Source organism: Hemitrygon akajei, chromosome 4 (assembly GCF_048418815.1).
Source record: "Hemitrygon akajei chromosome 4, sHemAka1.3, whole genome shotgun sequence".
NCBI lineage: Eukaryota > Metazoa > Chordata > Chondrichthyes > Myliobatiformes > Dasyatidae > Hemitrygon > Hemitrygon akajei.
The window spans coordinates 162,843,119-162,866,661 of record NC_133127.1 but is presented as its reverse complement, the minus strand read 5'-3'; the positions used below and the strand labels follow the sequence as shown (position 1 = coordinate 162,866,661).

At 40.9% G+C, this 23,543-nt stretch overlaps 1 long non-coding RNA gene across 1 annotated transcript; it reads left to right on the top strand.

Moving 5' to 3' along the window:
- The first annotated feature begins 14,802 nt into the window (after positions 1 to 14,802).
- LOC140725966 (uncharacterized) lies at positions 14,803 to 22,381 on the top strand. Its single transcript, XR_012098548.1, has 3 exons — positions 14,803 to 15,401; positions 19,348 to 19,467; positions 21,869 to 22,381. It is a non-coding gene; the product is annotated as an uncharacterized lncRNA (long non-coding RNA).
- Positions 22,382 to 23,543: the final 1,162 nt, after the last annotated feature.

The following is a 23,543-nucleotide window of genomic DNA, read 5'->3' as shown; positions in this document are numbered from 1 at the left end:
CTACTCTTCAACCTTTCACTTTCAATAAAACTATGCACTTATAACCCTGTTTTATTTTCTGGTATTGTCCCCTTGAGTTTACATAGTCACTCTCGTTCTCTCACACTTCATATTTCCTAGCATTAGGTTGCAACGCCACCCATCCCATCGTATATATTTAAATTCATTATCTTGCAGTTCAATAGGTCTCAAAGTTTTTAAAATGTGTGCCCTAAGATCAAATAGCGTAGTAATTCTAGGGGAACCCCAGTGCACGCTTCCCTTTTTCCACGTTTCACTGGGTTCGCAGTTAACCAGCTTTGTATTCATTCGGTTATAGTCTCTGCTACGCAATGGGCTTTATTCTTAGTGACACACCTATTATGTTTCATCTCACTTAACACCTTTTGCCACTTCAAGTACATTTCCCTCAACAACCACTCTGTTAATTTAGCAAAACAAAACCTTATCCAAGAAATTCATGTTGGTTTAAATAAAATCATTAGACAAAGGACCAGAATTACATCATACTGGTATCGAATCCTTCCGCCAGTCGATCATGACTATTTATTTTCCCTCTCAAACCCGTTCTCCTGCCTTCTCCCGCTAACCTTTGTTGCCCTTTGACACCCTTACTGATCAAGAATCTATCAGCCTTTGTTTTAAATATACCAAATGACCTGGCCTCCATAGCTCCGTGGCAGCAGTGGAACGTAAATCCGTGCATCTACAAGTGATCACTAATTCTATCATTGATTATTGTTTACATGAACCATCCCCACCCCTGAGTGTAAGCTAACAGGTCCATTGTTACTGGATTTATCCCAAATACATTTCTATGCAGTATTTGCAGTTTTCCACTTCTCAAGCATCATCTCTGAACCTATTGATGTTTGGAAGATTATAGACAGGGATTCTGCAATTACCTACCTCACTCTCCTCTGGACGAAGTACTTTATTGACTTGAAGTGTAATTAGATTTCCCAGCACTTCCTCTTTATCAATCAGACAGGCAACACGGAAGACGGGGCTGATATTACCCGATCCATGTGCTCCAGTGCCAGTACATTTGCTCTCTCTCATTCCCTGGTACTAATTCTCTTCTATTGTGACTTTTTCCCCTGTATTACTATTCCTGCCTTTTGGTGCCATTTCCACTCACAATCAGCCAGCTCTCCTTTCCTCAATTAATATTTCTTTACATGTAAGCTTATTCTATGATTATCAACTGTTGAATTGATCAGAGGAATGGGGTTAATTTCCTTCTCTTTTAAACCCAAAATCATTTGTATTCCTCAGCAGCTGTACTAATTGAAAAACGGAAAAGCCCCCAGTGATTTCAACAAAGGCATTCTGTCCACAAATATCTTTGAGTAGCTTCTGGAACAAAATTGATTCAACATGAATTCGATTAGCTCCAGTGACCTAAACAGTCAAAACCATAATAATTAATTACCCAGTTAACCAGGAGAACTCTGAAACCCCTAATCAGCAAAAGTGTACGTTCTTGCTGAGTAATTAATCAAAGCAATTGGAAAGAATCCTGCAGGCTATCATGAGGAAAAATTTAATGTGCTGAAAGCCATCTCACCCACAGCCAAACACATTAAAATTCACATAAAATATAACTTCATCCAGAGAACAGATCTAAATATTAGGATCTTAAGCACATTACATTAAGAAGATGCTGCAATAATGGATCTATACTGTACATTTGCTATCACAGAAAATACCAGCACTTAATGGTCCATTTCTGCATTTTCATCATTTTTCAAAGAAGAACTGGCCCTGAAACCTCAATCTCAGAAGCTTTTAGCTCTCTGTTATTGTAGTCTTTTATTTCCTTATTCCACATGGAATTAAAATTTGATAACCCTTGGAAACAGGCTTAGTATATACTAATTATCTCGTGCTGGTAAACAGTTCTACACACAGTTACGTCAAATTCATGCTATCTTCTGTTTTCAGCATAGCACAATTCTTCCCCAGACATCAGCAAGGATCCAATCTAGAAGCACTAGGCATTGTTAAAAGTCATTCTGCTCCTTTTAAAGGGGTATTACCATGTGGATGTTTTAATTGGGAATTGTTTCAAAAGCAAAGCTGAGCTATGAAAAAATGAAAGCAAATGACATGGTAGGGAGTGCAAATCAGTGCTTTCTGATCATACGATGTAAGAATGGAAAAGATAGAACAAGAACAATGTGCTTAAATGATCGGATGGGTGGTGAAGGAAGCCCTGCACATGCTTAAAATAATGCAGGAATAAATGTTGGAGATCATTAATGCCTGGGAGGGTTGTGAGAAAGTTCCCTAACCTCTGGAGCTACAAATTCCTGGGTCCTTGATAACCCAGCTGGTAGCTGTTAAAATTAAACTTGTTTTATTTCAAAAGTAAATTATACTCATTAAAATATTTACAAGAAATACAGCAGATATGCATGGCTTTTTTCTGTTCATAGTGTTGTTCAATCTAAATATTCCTATGCATGGAGTCATTCGTTCTATGCATGTGTAGTATGAGCACATTCTGTTACCCATATTATAAAATACAAATATTCTAGCATTTTTAGTCTGTTACAAAGGAGTTGCTCCTCAATGTCTAGTGACAGATAAATCAGGTTCAAAACTGAATTCCAGTGAAGGGTCATTCCCTTGAAACACTAAGGAGATCTGCATTTCTTAAAGGTAGAGTAACTACATTTTCATTGTCTCAGGTTGGAATGCTGAATTACAATTGAATGTCCCGTTTGTGTTTTGAAATTGTTGAAAAACACAAATGAAACACTGTGACAAAAAATTCAAAAAATATTACAAAATTACTTGTAATATTTAATAAGTAAAACAGAGTATAACAATTTTAAAACAGCATTTTTAAAAAAAATTGCAATCTTTAGATGGGCTGTCTTTCATTGTAATGCTCCCTGAGGGTTAGATTCTTCTTTTCTCAGATCTGTTTGTCTTTCACCAGTTTATCAAAGGCTGCACAATCAAAGTCAAAATTAATCGCAAAAACACTCTTCATTGCCTCCTGACTGAAACGTGACTTTTCAAGTGAGCAGACTACATCCTTTTTTGCAGAGACTCAGGGCTGTGGTGTCATGTTGACACAATATGAACTCGATTGCTTTACCAGATCTGAGTATTCCACTGCACTTCTGACCATCTCCTGAAGAACAAGATCTCTTCACAGACAATCAACACAGATACACCTCAAGGATGTGTGCTTAGCCTGCTGCTCTACACTCCCTACATTCATCACTGAATGACTAAGCACAGCACAAGTTAGCATCAATAAATTGGCCGATGGCAAAGCTGTTGTTGGCAGAATTTCAGAAGGTGACCAAGAGGCACACAGAACTAAGATAGATTGGCTGGTTGATTAATCACAAAACAACCTGGCACTCAGCGTCAGTAAGACCAAGAAATTGACTGTGGACTTTAGGAAGGGAAAGTCGAGGGAACACATACTGGCCCTCATTGAGTAGTTATCAGAGGAAAGGCTGAGCAATTTCTCTTCCTGGGCATTAACATCTCTGAAGATCTATCCTGGGCCCAACATATTCAGAATCAGGATTAATATCACTGGCATATGTCATGAAATTCATTAACTTTATGGCATTAGTACAACGAAATACATGATAAATGAATATAAAGAAAAAAAGTGAATTACAGTAAGTATATGTTTGTCTATTAAATAGTTTAGTTAAAATAAGTAGTGCAAAAAAACAGAAATAAAAATGTAGTGAGGTAGTGTTTATGGGTTCAATGTCCATTTAGGAATCAGATGGCAGAGGGGAAGAAGCTGTTCCTGAATCACTGAGTGTGTGCCTTCAGGCTTCTGTACCTCCTACCTGATGGTAACAGTGAGAAAAGGGCATGTCCTGGGTGTTAGAGGTCTTTAATAATCGACGTCGCTTTCCTAAGGCACTGTTCCTTGAAGATTGATGCTATTATGAAGAAGGCATGCCAGTGGCTATATTTCAATAGGAGTCTGAGGGAATTTGGGATGTCACCAAAGATTCTAATAAATTTCTACGGATGTACTGTGACGAGCTTTCTGACTGGTTGCAACACCATCTGGTATGGAGCTGCCAATGCTCAGACTCAGGATAAGTTGTAAAGTCAAGAGTTATAAACTCAACCAGCTCCATCATGGGCACTAACCTCCTCATCATTGAGGACATCTTCAAAAGGCAAGGCCTCAAGAAGGTGGTACCTATCACTAAGGACCCTCACCACCCAGGACATGCCCTCTTCTCATTACAACCATCATGGAGGAGATACAGAAGCCTGAAGACACACACTCAGTATTTTAGGAATTTCTTCCCCTCCACCATCAGGTTTCTGAAAGGACTTGAACATGTTATTTTATATTTCTTTTTGTAACTTTTTATTATTTTTTATTATGTATTGCACTGTACCGCTACCAGAAAACAACGCGTTTCATGACAAAGTGATAATAAACTTGATTCTGGTTCAATGTGCCACCTCTCAGATACTGGATCTTCCTGTGAGTTTCAAACAGACCTCAATCAGGAGATTGTTGACTTTGCATTTGCCTTTCATCCAAGGCACGATGGTTATCACAAAACTTAGGAAGACTCTTCTCGTTTGGCTGTAGAAGAGGAGAAACTGTACCTATTCACAGAAGGGTGAAGAACCAGGAGATAAAAATGCTGGGAACTGGTAAAAGAGACATGAGGAAAATCTGGTTCGTGCAGTGTGTGTCTATAGTCTGGAATGCTCTGCCTGGGATATTGGATGAAGAAGGTTTGATTGTAACATTCAAAATGGAGCTGAATAGGTATTTGAAAGAACAGAATTTCAAGCTATGGAGCGAAGGAGAGTGGGACTTGCTGGAATGTTGTTAATAGATTGAATGAGGACCCTTTGGGCCAAATGGCTTCTTCCTACTATTCTAGCGTACATTGTCAGCATGGGACTTGTTGCTAATAAATCTGTTGCTTTGAGATTTATGATCATCCTTGTTTAAGTTGAAATGAAACTGATGGCCCTTTCACCAACATCTGGGCTCAGATATGTAGGAGTTCCTTCCATAGGAATGGCCTTGTTTATAACAAGGTACATTGTATTCAACTGGCACTCTGAAACTCACCCTAGCTTTGTCCCTATGTGACTCAACTGGTCCATTCCAGGGACATTTAATGCCCATTTCATTTTCCACTGTGTTTGGAAATGATCTTCCAATCTACACTTTAGTCCATGTCCTGGCCTTTTCCTTGTCAGCCATTCGCGCTGTTGCCCACAGTACTTGGCTCTACGTTACTTATTTCACCTCTTGCTTCAAACTTCATCAGACTTTTTAAGCTATGCAATAGTTCCAGCATGGCTTAGAAAAGTTACTTTACTAAACATAACTTTGCATCATGCAGAGCGATTTCCTCAGGCTAGACTCCCAAACTCCAGTGGTCAATTGTTTCATTTCTAGGCAGATTGTAAAGTGTTTGCAAAACATCTAAAGAGTTCTCCACAGACTGATTTCAGAGATTTATGGTACAATTCTCTCATCTTGTGATCAATGCAACATAATAACCTGTCAACTTTTGCCTGGTTTAGTCTATGTGCTGTAGCCACCTCATTATGGAGATGGAAATCGTTCCTTTATTGTCCGTTCTTTAGATGGGCTGCTGGGCTGGAAACCCAGTTGCCCTGGTGCCTTCATTTGTTCCATTGTATATCGTGTTACAAATACAAACACAAATACTTTATTGTCATCAAACAATTGATACTAGAGCGTACAATCATTACAGTGATATTTGTTTCTGTGCTTCGCGCTCCCTGAAGTACAAATCGAAGTAAATATAATAAAGACTTAAATTATAAATCATAATTAGAAAATAGAAAAGGGAAAATACAGTAGTGCAAGTCAGGTCCAGATATTTGGAAGGTATGGCCCAGATCTGGGTCAGGATCTGTTCAGCGGTCTTATCACATTTGGAAAGAAGCTGTTCCAAAATCTGGCCATACAAATCTTCATGCTCCTGAACATTCTCCCAGAGGGAAGAGGGACAAAAAGCGTGTTGGCTGTCTGGGTTGTGTCCTTGATTATCCTGGCAGCACTGCTCCGACAGCATGCAGTATAAAGTGAGTCCAAGGATGGAAGATTGGTTTGTGTGATGTACTGGGCTAGGTTCATGATCTTCTGCAGCTTCTTCCGGTCTTGGACAGGACAACTTCCATACCAGGTTGTGATGCACCCTAGAAGAATGCTTTCTACAGTGCACCTATAAAAATTAGTGAGGGTTTTAGGGGACAGGCCAAATTTCTTCAGCTTTCTCAGGAAGTGAAGACGCAGGTGGGCCTTCTTAGCAGTGGATTCTGCTTGGTTAGACCAAGTCAGGTCATTTGTGATATTCACCCTGAGGAACTTAAAGCTTTTGACCTGTTCCACCTGTGCACCACCGATGTAGATGGGGTTGTGCAGTCCGCTACTCCTTCTGAAGTCAACAACCAATTCCTTCGTCTTGCTGACGTTGAGGGATAGATTATTGTCTTCACACCATGCCACCAGGTTCTTAATTTCCTCTCCATACTCAGACTCATCATTACCCAAGATACGGCCTACAATTGTGGTGTCATCAGCAAACTTATATATTGAGTTTGATGGAAACTTGGCTACACAATCGTGGGTGTACAGTGAGTACAGCAGGGGGCTGAGTACACAGCCTTGTGGGGCACTGGTGCTCAGAGTGATTGTAGAGGAGAGCTTGTCCCCTATTTTTACAGCCTGGGTCCTGTCAGTGAGGAAGTTGAAAATCCAGCTGCAGATCTGAGTGCTAAGACCCAGGTTCCGGAGCTTAGGAATCAGTTTATTTGGAATGATGGTATTAAAGGCAGAGCTGTAGTCGATGAAAAGGAGCCTTACATATGTGTCTTTATTCTCCAGGTGTTCTAAGGAGGAATGTAGTGCCAGAGAGATGGCATCTGCCGTTGACCTGTTGCTCCGGTAGGCGAATTGCAAAGCGTCGAGGTTGACCGGTAGGTTATGGTTGATGTGTGCCATAACCAATCGCTCAAAGCACTTCATAGCAACTGATGTCAGAGCCACAGGTCGATAGTCATTCAGGCATGCCACCTTGCTTTTCTTCGGCACTGGGATTATCGTTGCCTTCTTAAAACACGAGGGGATCTAAGACTGAAGCAGGGAGCAGTTGTAATATACATAATCTATCTCTCTCTCTCTCTCTCTCTCTCTCTCTCTCTCCCCCCCCCCCCCCCCTCTCTCTCTCCCTCCCTCTCTCTCCCTCTTTTCTTAAAATACCTTCTGTCAAGAAAGGGGAGTTTTCTGCTCAGTTATTGAAACTGTAGAGCATACAGTGAAAAACCACCAACGCTATATTCACTGCATCTAATGTGTGACTGATGTGAAAATCACCAATCAGACGCTTCTGTTAGAATTCCCAGAGAGGCAGAGTTTGACTTAGAAGACATTCCACACATGGGAGAAAAAAAATTCAACTTTCAGACAGGTGTTGCTCAACAAAACTCTGCCAGTGTCTTCATTTTTAGGTTCTTGTTGGTTCTTGTCAATAGAAATTTGCACCGTGGTTTGCATGAAAGATAGAAAATGATCTTGCAAGAAAGAAGACAAGATCTACTGGATAGAATGTTCCTTTGGAAAAGCAATGAATTGGGAAATGAAATAGTACACTGAGAAGCATCTGCTGGTAAAAAAGACCATAGGAAGCAGACAGGGCTATTGGTCCAGATGTGAACCACATGTGACCCCCCCCCCCACAACTCCACCCCATCAACAGTGTTAAATTTGAAGTTGACTCTTTTCCTGTAAAGTACAACTTAAGGAGTTCCAAACCAGTGACCACTTATAGTTCTGACCTTTCTGTAAACTTTCAAGTTTCCCTTTGAGATTTAGGAGATTTGGTTTCCACTTGTTCTCAAAAGTTGAAAGATATTGTCAAGCCCAGATTTACTGGTGAACTCCGGGGACCCTTCACATTGAACCTGAAAGCTTTGTTTTGTTGGTGCTCCCATAACAATGTCAGCTGTATAATTCCAGAGCTTCAAAATCCATTGTTGCCTCTAACGACATAAATAATCACATTTTCATTGTTTAATTGTTAAAAGAACATTTAATTAACAATTTAAGAAGTGGCCAGGGAATAAAATTTTTACAATATGTACAAGACGCCTTCCTTACTTTGCTTGTAAGAAAACGAACATGGTCCATTTTGCTTGTTATTTTAACGCTATTTTATACTTACGAATCTGATTGGTTGATATTGCCCCCATAAGGAAACTTCAGGGTTTGACAACATCAATATCCTCCTGATTCCTTTTCCTCGAGAGAAGTGTTCCAACTTCTTCATTCTTTGCTGCTCCAGTAAATCGTATTTTTGAGACCTTTTTGCTTTGAGGGAGTATTTAGAGAAAAAATTGTGGGAGGTCATGCATTTATAAACAGGTATAAGGATTTAGACTTTAATTCCCAAGTGATCAGATGATATTACAGCTTAATCGGTTCAGTGTACTGCATACAGTATTGGGAAAAGCTGAGCAAATTGGTCATAAATAGGCAGAAGATTGTGACAAGCTCCCATCCGTGACAGCAAGGACTTGTGTCCCACAGCTACCTGTTTCTCTGGTCAAGCTGAAACTTGGTATGATATCACTGTCTACACAACAATGGAGAAGATAGACCAGATATGTCCTATCGATTAAAAGAAAGAAATGAATCAGAGTATGTTTATTATCACTGACATAGATCACGAAATTTGTTGCTTTGTGACAGCAGTACAGTCCAATAGATAAAAATTACTATAGGTTACAATAAGAAATTTAAAAATTATATAATTAAATGGAGCAAAAAAAAAAGCAAAATATTGAGATTGTGTTTGGGGGCTTGTGGACCATTCATAAATCTGATGGCAGAGGGGAAACGCTGTTCCTAAAATGTTGAGTGTGCATTTTTAGGTTGCTGTACCCCTTCCCTGATGGTAGTAATACGAGGAGGGCATGTCCTGGATGATAATCTGGTGTAATGTTATCTCTTTGTTATCTTCAATTAAACCCTTACATCAATAAAATGCAAGCAACACACACAAAATGCTGGTGGAACACAACAGGCCAGGCAGCATCCATAGGAAGGAGTACAGATGACGTTTGTTAACTTCTGTTAATGCCCCTGCTCCCCTTCTTACACCATCCCTTATTTATTTATTTCCCCCTCTTCTTTTTTTCTCTCTCTGCCCCTCTCACAATCTCTCCTTGCCTGTTCTCCACCTCCCTCTGGTGCTCCCCTCCCCCTTTCTTTCTCCCTAGGCCTCCCATCCCATGATCCTTTCCCTTCTCTAGCTCTGTATCCCTTTTGCCAATCACCTTTCCAGCTCTTAGCTTCATCCCTCCCCCTCCTGTCTTCTCCTATCGTTTTGGATTTACCCCTCCCCCTCCCACTTTCATATCTCTTACTGTCTTTTCCTTCAGTTAGTCCTGACGAAGGGTCTTGGCCCGAAACATCGTCTGTCCTCCCTATAGATGCTGCCTGGCCTGCTGCGTTCCACCAGCATTTTGTGTGTGTTGCTTGAATTTCCAGCATCTGCAGATTTCCTCGTGTTTGCGTCAATAACATGCAGCATCGCTATAAATGGTCTCAATGAGAATATAATTAAATGAAAATGACTTGTAGATCTTAATTCCGATTTTTTTTGTACTGAGATAATATTTTGCTCAAATTCCATGAATTTGCAGGCGATTCCCCCATTGACTGGCTCGGGAACAATCATAGTAATTGTTAATGACCTCAATGATAACGCTGCTCCATTTGAACGAAGTTACAATCAGTGAAGCCGCTTCCATTGGTTCAACGGGTTTGTGGGTAAACGCTGTTGATTCCGATGCTGATGAGAATGGGCATGTGAGGTATGGCATCTGATGAATCTTCTTGACATCCTTCTGTCCAAACATTTGGTATTGGTTTATTATTGCTGCATGTATCAAAATACAGTGAAAAGCTTGTCCTGCATACTGTTCATATAGATCAAACCATGACTCAGTGCATTGAGGTAGAACAAGGTAAAGCAATAACGATGCAGAATAAAGGGTAAAAACGATCGAGAAGGTGCAGTACAGGATAAACAAAGTGCGAGATCATAACAAGGGAGATTGTGATGTCAAGAGTCCATTTTACCTTATTTGCCTGTGAATATTACTTGTTTCACATTAAATTTAAATATTGTACTTTTTCTGGATTTTCTGCTGAAAACTTGTTTGTTAATGTTTGTGTGTTCGTAAGAACCATTTTATCACCTCCATAATATTGGATCACCAATAGCTTTATACGAATAGGAGGGAAGTTTCCCAATCTCATCTGCATCTTTGACTCAGATTTCATCTGTATTCATCTATCTATCTTGCTCACAAATCTGTTCAAAGTGACTTGAGAAAAAACACGGGCATGTTAAAAGAAGAATTTCATTGTTTGCTCTTTCATTGTTTCTATTATGGTTCTTGGATTTACTGAGTCTGCCTGCAAGAAAACAAAACTCAGGGTTATATATTGTGACATGTATAAATTTACAATGAATTTGAAATATTTCACATTTGAAAAACTTATGTCACAAGCACATATGGAAGAAAGGAATATAATGTCACCTTGATATGGTTTGATAAAGAGGTGAATAGGGAGTGAGAAGGACAAGCTGGTCTGTTTCTGTGCCCCTTCTATGACATTGGGTGTGGACTATTAACAACTTCCGTTATCTGCATTTCTAACCAGAGTTTGGAGATGGCCGATCGCTTAGTCCTCCCATCCTCAGCCTCGTTTCAAATAGGCAAAATGAGAAGTAGTGGCAAGTCAATGAGTTCCAAGAAGGGAAACAATTTTGAACTTAAATGCCTGTTAAGCTGCTGCAGGCCTTTAGTTCCGCTTTCCCCAGCAAACACCGTGCTCTCATTAAGAGACATTTGCAATGTGTGTGGCTAATGCAGATGTATCTAGATCTAACCGGGCTATACACCAATGTGACCACAAGGGTGCGCTCTACACAAACATCCCTATGGAGAATTCCAGCTGTATATTTCCAGATCCCACAGATGTTGCTGGGACTTGAAGATCTGTGTTATAGGGAAAGATTGAATAAGTTAGGACTTTATCTCCTAGAGTGCAGGAGAATGAGGAGAGATCTTATACAGAATTATGAGGGATATACTGTAGATAGAATAAGTGCATTCAGGCATTTTCCCCTCAGTTGAGTGAGACCAGAACTAGACGTCATAGGTATAAGGTGAAAATATTTTAAGAGAATGTGAAGGGAAACTTCTTCATCCAAAGGGTGGTATGAAAGAGCTGCCAGGTTTAATTGCAACATTTAAGAGAAGTTTGGATAGGTATGTGGATGGGAAGGGTTTGGAGATTTATGGTCCAAGTGCAGGAAGATGAGACTATTTAGTGAAATAGGCTGGTACAGACTAGATGGACTGAAGGACATATTTCTGTGCTGTAATGCTTTATAACTAAAACTGTATCTTACTCCTACAGAAGATTTTATCGAGAATAGAAAAACTACTGGATATTGTAAATATTGACATGGTTTTCATTTCATTTCTAGTTACTCTGTGGAAGAAGAGTATTCTCTGTTCTATATGACCCAATCAGTGGGGAGATTATCACCATTTCCACTTTGGACAGAGAACTTCAGGGAACCTATCCACTGACTGTCATAGCTAATGACAGAAGTTATACACAGCGCTTGTCCAGTTCAGCAACTGTGATTGTCATGATAGAAGATGCTAATAATCACCCATCTAGATGACTGGTACGTTGCTAATATCCCTGCCATTGTATACAGAGGTAAGCTCCCGAATTTGATCACCAAGCCAGAAGAAAAACTACATTCTCATTATTACAGCGATCAGTAATTTTTCTTAAATGTGATCTAGGTACTTTCCCAAAAGGAATTTAAGAACAGCAATACCTGCTGATCTGAAAAGCAGCAGATCAAGATGGAAGACCAACAACAAAAGGGGCGTCTAAGAGCTGGGGACATGACGAGGCTGGGGACTTAAGGCGGCAAAACTCAAACAGTGGGACTTGTTTGACTTGCAGCATGGAAATCAGGGGTTGGAAAGGGTTTGTGCTGGTTGTAAGACAGGAGAATCCAGGAGTTACTCTAAGCCTGAGGAAATTGCCCAAAGAGGTGGGACCATGGAGAGACTTACTGGAAGGGAACCAGTTTTAGGTCTGAACTATACATGGGCACTGAGGATGGGAGCCAGAGGAATTCAATGCATAAAAGGTCAGGGAGTTAAAAGGAAGGCTATAAAATGGTTGGAGATCACAAAACAAATGGATGGACAGAAGTAGTGGAAGGGGTAAGAGAGGTGGTGATGAAGCTTAGCTTTCCTTGTAATGGATTAGATAAAGCCAGTACCTGAGCCCAAGGGCAAATAGAAATTAACTATAGCAGAGACCGGTTAAAGCAATGCAAGAGATGCTGACAGTGGTAACAAGAGATTGGACCTCAGGGAGAGGGCCACAGGTGGTTTTGAATGTTTCAGTATTTACCTGCAGGATGGAATTTTGTTCACAGGTTTAAAATCAGAAACTGAAATCAGAATTAGCTGACTCTGATTTTCTATTTTCTAGAATATGAACATCACTGGTAAGGCCAGCAACTAGGCCCATTCTAATTGTCTTTGAGTGGGTGGAGGGGTTTTCCTTATTGATCGTCTACAGCCACAGTTACTCCCACAGTTCTGTAGCATTGGAAATGGCAGGCCGATAGAGTAATGGCAACATAAGATATGGGCACAGAATTAGGTCATTTGGCCCAATGAGTCTGCTCTGCCATTTCATCATGGCTGATCCATTTTCCCTCTCAGCCAAAATCTCCTGCCTCCCCCACCCCCCACCCCATATTCCTTCATGACCTGGCTAATCAAAAATCTATCAGCCTCTGCCTTAAATATACATAAAGACTTGGCCTCCACAGCTGCCTGTGGCAATGAATTCCATGGATTCACCACTCTCGGGCTAAAGAAATTCCTCTTCACCTTTGTTCTAAGAGAATGCCCTTCTGTTCTGAGGCTGTTTTCTCTAGTCTTAGACTCTTCCACCATAGGAAACGTCCTCTCAGGTCCACTTGTGCCTCAATTTTTTGTATTTTCTCTCCATTTAGAAAATAGTCAACTCTTCATTTCTTCTACAAAAGTGCATGACCATACACTTCCCAACACTATTCAATCTGATACTTCTTTGCCCACTCTGTTAATCTATCCAAATCCTTCCATAGCCTCTCTACTTCCACAAAACTACCTGCCCCTCCACCTATCTTCATATTGTCTGCAAACTTTGCAACAAAGCCATCGATTCCATCATCCAAATCATTGGCATATACATAGTGTAAAAAGAATCAGTCCCAACACAGGCCCCCGTGGAACACCACTAGTTGCCAGCAGCCAACTGGAAAACGTTCCCTTCATTCCCACTTTCCGCCTCCTGTCAATCAGCCACTGCTTTATCCCTGCTAGAATCTGTCTGCTATTATCCAATAGCCACATTCCAGGTTGCCATGGTGCCTCACCTGGAGATAGTCAAAGAGGATTGCAGCAGCAGGAAGGTGCCCAACTACTGTTAGGATAAAAAAATGTAATGCGCAACATACTGAAGAATAAAATCCCTTTACAGCTGCTGGAGTTAACATGAGGCATCCTGAATCTGAGCTTGCAGCCAGCAGCAAGCCAGCTTCAGACTTATAATGAGAGAGGTCTGTGTAATCTTTGAATAGAGGTTATCAGTAACCTCCCTGTCACCCTAACCAGCTTTAGCCAGAGATGCTTGTCACACAAGGGTCTTTATCAACCGCACAAGAAAACAACGTTTTAGTCACCTAGTGTCTGCTCCGCCAATCAATCAGATCTACCCCAACCCCTCTACCATGCTAATTCCCCTTAGCCCTCAATTCCACCATCTTTCAGAAACTTATCTGTCTTTGCCTTCAGTTCTTCTAATGAGCAAGCCTCCATATCTCTCTGGAGCAGAGAATTCCAAAGATTCATTACCCTCTGTGAGAAGACCTCTTGCTTCTCTTTCTTTTACCTACTTCTAAGCTCCTTTTCGTCTTTGCTCATATTCCCAATTATTCTGCCCTGGCTTGTGAAGCAACATCGACAGACATCCCACCCTGCAAAAACTCATTTCAGGGAGGTGGCACCCCCGCCCCCCGCAACCTCATATCCTCCCCCCCACCGGTCGACCTCCAGGGTGTATGTAATACTTTGTTTAGTGATTTTGTCTAATCTGTAAACCAGGTTGGATATATGCAGAAAATGTGACATTAAAATATGTACTTATATTATCATGGAGTCATTTTTTATTCTATTACAACTTTAAGCAGGTCTGCAGGGAGTTTAGCCTCATCACAAAGGACATCAATAGAGTAGCTCCTTAGCAGCTAGCCAGCTAGTTTAAATAACGTTAGCTATGCTAATTAATGAATGACACCTGTTAAACTCACCTCAACATGTTTTTTACATTTTAACCCACCATGGGCAATAGAAAAGTCACTGTTGCAAACAGTGCAGCGAGCAAAACTCATTATTTTTGAGGTCGACTGTAAAGCCCGCCCACAGAGAAAACTGATAGGTCTACTTAGCATGAAGAGAGACCAATCAGGATGCTCCCTCTCGCTCTGGCTCTTACTCTTCCTCTCCCTCTCAAAAAAAATCTATTTCCAGTATATTGTATTTAACTTGCGGGCATCAGGGAGCTGCTATCAATACGCGGGAGCTTCCTGGAACTTCCGAGAGAGGTGGGATGTCTGCATTGAAGTCAGGGAACAGCTCTACAACACATGGCCCACCACCTCTTATTGATGTCAATGTTTTCAGAAAGTACTAATTGCTCATAGAAGTAAAAAAAACCCAGCAGTCATCAGTCATAAAGTAGTTGATGGTTCTTTTAAATACCGCTGGTTCCCCCCTTCCCCACAGCTGAATAAGTGCACCTGTATGTGCTGAAGAGAAGCTGCCGACCGGGCAGCTGAATTGCAAATGGAAGCACTGGCATGAGATCAGAGCTGCCTGTTTATTGACTTTGTAGATTCTGCATGCTCCAGCAGCCAGTCGCAACATGAGCTCTGTCGGTCTGATCGGGAGTAAACTGGAATGGCCTGGATCACAAATATTTACACACACATCTGAGCTGCTCGTCTCGGGCAACCCGCTGTGCTCGACTTGCTCTTCTTGGCTCCTTGGAAAGGCCATTGGGTTCGGGCCGCTGCCCTCAGAAAGGCAGCTGTGTTCCAGCCGTTACCCTCCTCGATGCCCTCGGAGACGTTATTGAAATCCGGAGATCTGCGGATTGGACTGTAGTTCATATTGGCCTCTTTCAGTTCTATGCTTTCACCCACAAAGTCTGAGGAAAAGAAGTTGAGAATAAAGAGGTAATGTAAGAGTCGGGAGTGCTAATGAAGAGATAGAATTGGTCATTGTATATTAAAACATCCAGGCAGTTAGTCTGATCAACCATTCTAGTGAGCCCTCCCCTCACCCCATCTATTATCTTAGTCACTGAACTTTACTGTTAACACTTTAAAACACTTTTATAGTGCTGTTTACATTGTAAATACATGCCAGAATTTATGTATTTATGCAATTTATGCACATTTGATTCTTTTTTCATACTTTAAGCTCTAACTATTTTGTAATTTATTCTTTATAATTGTTGAATAATGATTTTTATTGCATGTCACACCAACACACCACAGCAAATTGCTAATACATGCGTAAAGCCCTGGTTCATATTTTTACTGTACGCTGTATGTATTTCATTTAGCGGTTCCCTAAGAGCTGTCTGTTCTGCTGTCAGCCTGTCTGGCTCATTGTTGACGATAAGGGATGATGAGGAATGTGTGCCATCCAGCTCGGACAGTAGAATTAGGGGGAGGTTTTCTTGGTGAGGAACACTAAGGTTGGTCTTGGGCTTTCTTTCGAGAGGAGATGAAGAGAGCTGATGCTGGGGAGAACTGGTCATAGTATACGATCCGGTGAGAGACCCGTTTGTTTGAGATGGATTGCGAGCGATGTTCGGAAGATGGTGAGGGCTTTCATGCTGACCGAGGGCCCAGTGCGTGAGTGACAGAGAAGTTCCAGATGAGCTCCAACTTGTGCACATTTGACTGTTTAATTAGAATGGGCCCTTTGCTTTTTGTTATTCTTCGCTAAACCCTTTATTTAAGATTCATAAATATAATTCCTTTAATCGTATGCAGTGTACTGTCTGTTATTTTGTGGCACTGATTTGTAAATTCAGCAAATTGTACAGCATCCAGACAAACCGGAGTTTGGGGTGAGGAGCCGTCTCAGTCTCGCGGGTTTGGCGGGACTGGAGAGTGCTTTCCCTAGATTACACAGCCAAGGAAACCAGGGTGTTTCATTGTTGGTGTAACGTCTGGGTTCGATTTCGTTGGATGCTGTGTGATTGATCCAGTGAGTTGTGTGTTTAAGTCTGTTAAAGTGATTAAGATTTGTGGTTATGGAAGCTGCAGGGGCTGAGCAGCGGTGCGAGCCCATGGAGTTACCGGTAATTAATGTGTCTGTATTAAGTAGACATTCGTATTCCCGATGAATTGTTCATTCAAACTTTAAATACTGTTAAAGCAGTAGGAACAGCTACGATTGTGGAGTAGAGGTGTGAGGTGTGATAAAATGGCAGCCACAGGCTTTGTTTTAGTTCAGACTGGCACTGACGTAATGGCAGTGGAAATGCCTGGTAGTATTGGGGCCCCGGGAGAGGGGGCCGTGGGCTGTCCATACTTTCCGGGAGGAGTGGAGTGTAGGTGAGCGGCTGAATTGCAAGCCAAGTGATGCACCATCAACTCTCTGAGACGTGAGGCGAGATATAGGCTTTTATTGGCTGGAAGAAAGAACAAGCAGCAATTGACCACTACACTGCATCCTGGAGACTGAGGCCAGGGCTGTGTCTTCAATCACCTTTATACCGGGGTCTGTGGGAGGAGCCACGGTCAGTGGGAGGAGTCACAGGAGCAGTCAGCGGGGGGGGGGGGCGGGGGGGCGTGTCCAGACAGGTATGTGTAGTTCACCACACCAAGTCCGTAACCGGGGGCAAAGACTTCAGGCAGATTGCTCTCGTTTCTGTGGAGCGAAGAGAAGGACTGGTCTGATCTAATGATCCCCCAGCAAGGAGTGAGATGCCCCCCTCCCTCGTTTGTTTGTTGAGCTGATCAGAGAAGTAAGAGAGGAGGAGAGTGCGATGGAGGCGCGGGAGACCTCCGTCAGCAGGGTATAGTCCTTGGTAGTAGCCCCCTAGGCTGAAGTGACCACTGATAACCCACCCCGGGGAGTGGTAAAGGAGCTTGTGGCATGGAAATGTCTGCAGTGAATAAAGTTCATTCTTGATATGTAGAACTGGACTGTTCAGTCTTTTAGAAAAAGTCAGCCAGGGACAGCATGTGGTTGAGGGAGGGATAAGAGAGGGGTCTGGGGTGTTGGGGACAAGGTTCTATAACTAACAGTGACATCAAAAGAAAGAAAGGGCTTGTGTGTGTGGACGTTTACAAGTTTCACTGTACTGAAGGCTACAGAGAGGTCTGGTGAGATCAGATGGAATGGTTGGCATCTGTCTGGCTCGAAGGACAATGGGTGATGATTACCACCATCACAAGCCTGGGTGGAAGGTACAGAGAACCTGAGATGCCCAGTCATCAAGATCCCCGTCTCGGCCTCACCAGTGCAGTACAAAGGAAAGCTTATGATGTTTGGCTCCAGCTTGGCTGCAGGAGCTACTGGAAGGATGTCCAGTGATGTCTAGATGCCTTAGGGGCCTCACTCCGGATTTGCTGTCTGGGTTTGCTCCCGTAGCCTTTGTCTCTCCCAAGGTTGCCCACAAGGCACTGGGGCTATTTACCCATAGCCGGGGATCCGGTTCACGAGCACCAGGGCATGTCACTGGTACAAACAGTGCGGTTCAAAACTTCCAGTGCAGCAGGAAGAATAAAAGACAAGCAGTAAACATTGTGAATTCTAAAAGCAAACTATTAGAAATCTGAAATAACCAACAGGGAATGATATCAACAATCAGGCAGGACCTGAAGAGGAGGAGTGAATAATTCAGGTTGACAAAACATTAATTTGTAGAAGAAATAGGCACCAAGATTCTTAACTTTGCAAAAATGAGCATTGCAGGACAGAATTTGATGTTACCTTTATTATATGCATCAATATCTACATCAATTTACTTTGAAATTTGAACAATACAGAGTTTAGGTCACTGTAAATACTGCCAAAATTACAGTATAATTAAAATATCTTTTGTTCAATAACAATAGCAAAATATGACCCCGTCACTGATCTGCTAAAGTTTGCAATGCTACTGTGTAGATTAGAAGTATATGTGCCAAAATACACTCATAGCCACGTTATTAGGTACACCTGTATACCTGCTTGTTAATGCAAATATCTAATCAGCCAATCATGTGGCAGCAGCTCAATGCATAAAAGTATGCAGACATGGTCAAGCAGTTTCCTTGTTGTTCAGACCAAGCATCAGAATGGAGAAGAAATGTGATCTAAATGAATTGGACGGTGGAATGATTGTTGGTATCAGACGGTATGATATGAATATCTCAGAAACTGCTGACGTCCTGGGGTTTTCATGCACAACAGTCTCTAGAGTTCACAGAGAATGGTGTAGAAAAAGAAACACAACCATTAAGCAGAAGTTTTTGGGTGAAAGTGCCTTGTTAATGAGAGGGGTTAGAGGAGAATGGCCAAACTGGTTCAAGCTGACAGGGAGGCAACTAACTCAAATGATCAAGTGTTGGAACAGTGGTGTGCAGAAGAGCATCTCTGAACAACATGTCAAACCTTGAAACAGATGGCCTACAGCAGCAGAAGACCAGGAACATACACTCAATGGCCACTTTATGAGTTACCTTATTAGGTTTAATTGTGAAGCAATTATTATTGTGGATATACTTTTACCAGATATTTTCATTTCACTTTCTCAACAAGTTCAATTGTTTATGCAGTAACAGCAAAAGATGGAGATGTTGGAAGAAACGCTGACCTACTTGGTCCAAACACAGACAAATTTGAAATCAACCCACTCAGTGGTGTGGTTTTTGCATGGTACACCTGGACCGGTTCAATGGATATTACAATAAACGTTAATGTATCAGATAATGGAGGAGATCCAAAAATGGACTGTACAACTATCACTGTCTGATTTCAAAACACCAGTAACTTTCCCCAAATGTCCATGAATAAAACAGTTTGTGTCTACCCAGAAGATCAAGCAGTAAATACTGTGATTGCTAAAGTCATGCAAAGAGAAAGGAGAAGTTAGGTCTATTTTCTTTTATCTTGCAGCAGGCAACTTTGGAGATGTATTTCAAGTCAACCAACTGACAGGAGAAGTGATTATAAAAAGGACTCTGGATTTTGAGTTTATATGCTACTATCAGCTTTGGATTGAAGCCAAGAATTCAGGTTTGCCACCATTTTCTTCTTACATTGGAGTAGATGTCAATGTTACAGATGTTAATGACAATTTTCCTACATTTAAGCAGAGAGTCTACAAATGTGAAATATATGAGAATATCCCACCCAGCAATACCTGCAATGTGTCTGCAGTTGATCTGGATTCAACTCTGAATGGATTGTTGGAATATCGTATTTATGATGGCAATGTTAGTGATGCATTTTATATCAATAGTTCCACTGGAGTAATTGGAACTACTTTGACGTTAGATAGGGAACAAGTGGCATTATATACCTTGATAGTTGAAGCAAAAGACAGAGAAACAACCCCAGAAGAGGTACAGCAATAGTTATTATTTCAGTTCTTGACAAAAATGACAATGCACCTCAGTTTTCTCAAATTTTCATCACATACGTTGCAGAAAATACTCCAGTTGGTTTTACAATTACACGAGTTACCAGCACAGATCATGATGTTGGTGTGAATGCTAAAGTATCTACAGTATTTCAAATCAGGCAGCAAATCTACTATTTGACATTAATCAAAGTACTGAAGATTTAATTGTGACAAAACCATTGGACAGAGAGACAACAGATGGGTACATTTTAAGAGTGCATGCCAATAATTCAGCATGGGATGTGAACACAGATGTTACTATATTTGTTACTGATATCAACGACAATGCGCCACAGTTTATTGAGCCATTTTGTAGCAAAACAATTCCAGAGCCTACAGTAAAAGAAATGTTTGTTCTAAAGGTGTCTGTCACTGACCCTGATCTGGACTATAACGGAAACATTTTGTATTTTCTTGAGCAACAAAATGAATTCCTCCAAATTAATGCCACCACTGGTGAAATCTTCACGAAGGAGTTTATTTCATTACGAAACACATTAAAAACAGCACTAACCACAACAAAATTAAGTTTACTGTGATTGCCTCAGACTTTGGTGAGCGGCCAGATCTAAGTGAGACCACTCTGGTAGTTACTGTTGTTACTCGCAGTGAATATTCACCCATATTGTTGCCACATCTTCAGATGATTCCAGTTCCTATGAACTTAGCTTTAGGTACCAAGGTGGCTAAACTAACTACCATTGATAATGATACAAATGGAAGCGTAGAGTAATTTATTATAACAATTCATTTACTTCTGGCATCGAACGATACAGTGGTTGGATTTTTGTGACTAACAGTCTAGCTTCACGTCTGAATAAAGTATTCACGATAACAGTAACTGATGAAGGTACGCCAGCTTAACATACTCAATAACAGCTGGAAATAATGGTAGGTATTTTACTATTGGAAACTGCACTGGCTTGCTAACTTTGGCTAGAACTTTAGACTTTGAGATGGATTCTGTTTACAGTCTGCAAATTAATGGCCAAGATGGTGGATGGATTTCAAAGACTGCTTCTGCTAAAGTTGTTATTCATGTTCAGGATGCCAATGACATTCCAGCAGAATTTTGTGAGAATGCATGTTTATCATCAATAGCAGAAAACTCACCATGGGGCACTACAGTCCTTAAGCTAAATGCAACAGACAATGACACTGGAATTCATGCTGAGATAAATTACGCTATTGAAGATGGCAACACTGAACTATTCTTTATACGTCCACAGACTGGAATAATAACCTTGTAAGAAATTTTAAATTTTAAGTCAGATCAGTTCTACAAAGTAACTGTCAGAGCATTTAGCAGGCATGACAGTGATCGATTCAGTTTGGGTAAAGTTTATGTTAATGTCACAGGAGAGAATGAATACGTTCCTCAGTTTAGTAAATCACAATATAATTTTGCCATTTTAGAGAAAGCAGTTAAAGGAACTATTGTAGGCCATGTGACTGCAACTGATCATGACCTCAGTCTGCTGGTGTGGTTAACCACTTACTAGCAGGAGAAAGCAAAAATAAAGGTTTTCAGATTTTTGACAACGATGGGGAGGTTGTTGTCTCAAAGAAAATAACAAAGCACAGTTGTAGCCATGTTCTCCTTAGAGTGCTTGCTAAGAATGCTGGAAGGATACGTGGCTTTAATGTTGATTTTGCTTTCTGAATACCTTTAGGTGTATCTTAGGCTGCTGATCATGAAAATCACTATGAAATTTCCCTATCGTGCACCATTTTTAAAAATAAACTTATGTTTATTATTTCAATTAAAATGTTGCCTACAATGTAAGCTGGAAAGTTTCCTATCTTGTCCAGGCATGCTTGGGCGTGCTTAGGCAGCGCGGCTGCTGCAAGGCAGGACAGGTTTTAGTAATAATTATTGGGTTCAGGACTGTAAGGATGGAATTTGCTATCACCAGGCACAAAAATTTCTATGAAGGATTTTGATATTTGAGACAGATGCTTTCCAGAATAACTGATGCCAAGATTAAGGAAAGCATTTTTGTTGGTCCACAGATCAAACAGGTCATCAATGACAGGCAATTTGAAGAATTTCTAGTGGGATCGGTGAAAATCACATGAAGGCATTCAAGGAAGTTATTGAAATTTTTCTCGGCATCTACAGAGCACCAAACTATATGCAGCTGGTTGAAAGCATGCTTCAAGCATATAAAACCATGAAATGCAACATGACACTAAAGTTTCATTTTCTGCATTCCCATTTGGACTTCTTCCCTGCAAATCTTGGTGCTGTTAGTGACGAGCATGGTGAAAGTTTTCACCAGGACATTGTGGTCATGGAGAAAAGATAACAGGGCAACTGGAATCCATCAATGTTGGTGAATTATTGCTGAATACTTAAGCGAGAAGCCTCAGACACTGAGTACAAATGAAAATCATTAACAAAATATTTTTAACTTAGTTGAACTATTGTAAAGCATCAGCATCATTATGCAATTAAACACATTATATTCAATAAAAGTTAATTTGTTGTTTCTCCAAATTCCTACCTGAGACAAGTAGTCTGAAATTATATTTGTGTTCATCTTCAAGCAGTCCATCATAAACAAAAAAATTCTAAGGAAGCAACGCTTTTGGAAAAATTTGTTGTCCAGTGATATAATTAATATTACTATTCTAGATGTAAGTGACTCCCCAGTGTTTACATCTGCTGTCTATCAAGCCCATGTCAGAGAAGATACTCTGGTTAGTGTATCTGTCATTAACCTGATGGTGGGTCATTCTGATACCATTCCAAAGAATCAGCTCAAGTTTAAAATTACAGATGAAAACATGACTAATGCATTTTCAATAAATTCCAGTACAGGTGAAGTATTTGTGGCATCTTCCCTTGACAGGGAGACTGTGTCAGTTTATAACACGTCTTTTGTTGTATATGATATAGGGGCCAACCAAAGGGTAGGTAGAGCTCAACTGGTGATCGCAGTTGATGATGTCAATGATAGTGGTCCCATTCTTGTTATGACTGAAGGGTCGTACTGGAGAATCAACCAACAGGTACACAATTTATTTCCCTTAATGCTACAGATCTGGATTTGCCTCCCAACCAAAGACCATTCCATTACCAGCTAGCTGATAGCAACAGCAGTAGTTTTGTCACATTGTCTCCAGTTGGTACTTTGCCCACTCTGCGAATGGTTGACAGGGAGATTGTTAATGAGCTCTACTTGCCCATCATAGTACAAGATTCTGGATTCCCCCATGTTGGCGTTGAGTATTTTTCACGTCCTGACCCTAGACCAAAATGATAACCCACCTCAGCCTAGAAATATTTATATTCAAGTTAATTATTCTGGTGACCATTTCCCTGGTGGTAAAGCAGGTAGTTTGAAGCCGAAAGACCCAGATGTGTCAGATAAATTCAGTTGCCATAGATTCATCAATGGCACGATGAGTTTCACCATAGTAGCAGACTCCTGTGAACTACTATCTGGAAAGCAGTTCCACGAAGAGGAGGTCAGCCTCACAGTTAAGGCAAATGATAATGTTCACCCTGCTGTTGCCAGCAATGTTCACATAAGATACCGACATTTTAACAGTGCCACAATAGATAACAGTGTCTCCTTCTGATAAAACTCCCCATTAAGGAGTTTCTAGATTAAAAAAAATATATATTTAATTACAGCTATTAATGATCTCCTGAACAAAAATAATACAAAGCTACAATTCT